The sequence below is a fragment of the Mus caroli genome, chromosome 2, assembly GCF_900094665.2.
Source record: "Mus caroli chromosome 2, CAROLI_EIJ_v1.1, whole genome shotgun sequence".
NCBI lineage: Eukaryota > Metazoa > Chordata > Mammalia > Rodentia > Muridae > Mus > Mus caroli.
The window spans coordinates 147,440,621-147,442,862 of record NC_034571.1 but is presented as its reverse complement, the minus strand read 5'-3'; positions in this window follow the sequence as shown (position 1 = coordinate 147,442,862).

Genomic DNA, 2,242 nt, shown 5'->3' with positions numbered 1-2,242 from the left:
CCCTGACTCTGGGTTTATTTCTGTTTAACTGATGTAATAATTGCTTTCTAATCGCTCTGATAGAATACCTGTCAAGGTGCGACTTAAGAGAGAAAAGATTTGCATTGGCTTGCAGTTTAAGAGGAGCTGGTCCATCAGGCAGGGGTGGCTCGGTGACAAAACAGCTCCTAGCTATGGCCGGGGAGCTTGCTCACACCAGGGCAGATCAGGAGGCAGAGACAACATCAGTAGTTAAACCTCAAGCCTTATTCTCCAGACAGCCTCTTCCCTCCAGGGGTTCTATAAACTCCAAAAATGTCAAGGTATGCCCAGCTAGAGACCAAGAATCCAACCATGGGGTTGGAAGTAGGAGGAAGAGACGAGACCTTGGTTCACCCTATCTTAAAAGACTCCTGGACAACCTGGAATCAACTTTGTAGGGATTTTTGTTGCCAAAACTATACTAGCAATTACAAATAATAACTCTTATTGTAGATACTATTAAGTGCACTTAAGGCTTAGCACTTGATGAAGATAATCCTCCCTAATCTTTGTCACTTTGTCACAAAGCTCCCGAGACAGATGAAATATGGTGAAGTATGGGCAAAAAGTTGTTTAAAGGACTTGTCCAAAGTTTCTTACCTGGTAAATAGAAGAACCTGGGTTCAGACTCAGGATGTCTGACGCTACAACTTGTGTTCTTAACCAATTTCACATCTACTGGGTGAGCTCTTTGGTAAGAATAATGGTTCACATGACAAGTACCTTTCATATGTAATGTTATTTGTATATGCTGTGTTATTTTCTATTATTGTGACAAAACGCCATGGCTAAAACAGCTTAAAAAGAAAGCCTTTAATTGGGCTCCAGGCTCCAGAGTGTTAGGAGTCTTTGATGGTGGTGCGCCAACAGAGGGCTGAAAGAGCAGCTGTGAGCTCACATCTTGATTTGCAGAGAGACAGAGAGAGTACTGGGAATTGCTGGGAGTCTTTTGAAACCTCCAAATGCAACCCCAGTGACAACATTCTTCCAACAAGGCTACCCTTAATCCTTCCCATCCAGTTCCACCAACTGGAGACTAACTATTCAAACATAGGAGCCCATGGAACCCATGGGGCTGTTCTCATTTAAACTACCATGTTTGTCTTACTGTCCACTATATTTCAGGCATTAGACATCAGCCCTAAATATGACAAACATTAAACAAAGAGATGTGGAGGTGGCTTAGTGGTTAGCGCATGCCGCCCCAGCATGCACAGAGCCCCAGGTTCTATCCCCACCACCACAGAATATAAAACAAGGGAACAGGAACTTGTTACAGATGAGAAAGGTACAGTGTCATCACAATAAGCTCTGTAGTATGCCTCTTAGGTACGTTAAAGATGTAACAATTATTAAAATATCAGTTACCTGAGAGATATGTAATATAGTTTACCCTCCTAAAGAACTCACTCTCCAAGAGTTGTACTGTCAGCAAGCTAGCATGGTCCTCTGAGCTTCCTTTTTCTGCACATTTATAGATTATATTTAAACAGTAAAAATGGACCTATGTTTCTTTTTCTTTTTAATGGTTTTTGAGACAGGATTTCTCTGTAAAGCCCTGGCTGTCCTGGAACTCACTTTGTAGATCAGGCTGGCCTCGAACTCAGAAATCCGCCTGCCTCTGCCTCCCGAGTGCTGGGATTAAAGGCGTGCGCCACCACACCTGGCATGGACCTATATTTCATAATTGCTACCTTTTACTCCTCTGGCTGCTGGAATTCCCAGCAGTCCTCTGCCACTGCCTCCTGAGGACTTGGATTGTAGGCACGGGCCACTGCATCCAGCTAAGACTCTTGAATACTAAGATTTTGATGACCGAGGAAATCTGTTTTAATACTGTTTCTAATACATGGGAGATTGAGACGGAAGGATCATAATTTCAAGGCCAGTCTGGGCTGGGCAGTGGTGGGAATGCCTTTAATCTCAACACTCAGGAGGCAGAGGCAGGCTAATCTCTGAGTTCCAGGCTAGCTTAGTCTACAGTTGAGTTCTGAGACAGCCAAGGCTACACAAAGAAACTCTGTCTCAACAAAGTGTGTGTGTGTGTGTGTGTGTGTGTGTGTGTGTGTGTGTGTGAGAGAGAGAGAGAGAGAGAGAGAGAGAGAGAGAGAGAGAGAGAATGAAGTTTGTGTAACAGTACATTTTATTCCATGAAATATATTACATGTCTACTCTGTCATGCAAGGCCCAAGGCACAGGAGACACTGGTGAAAAAGACAAG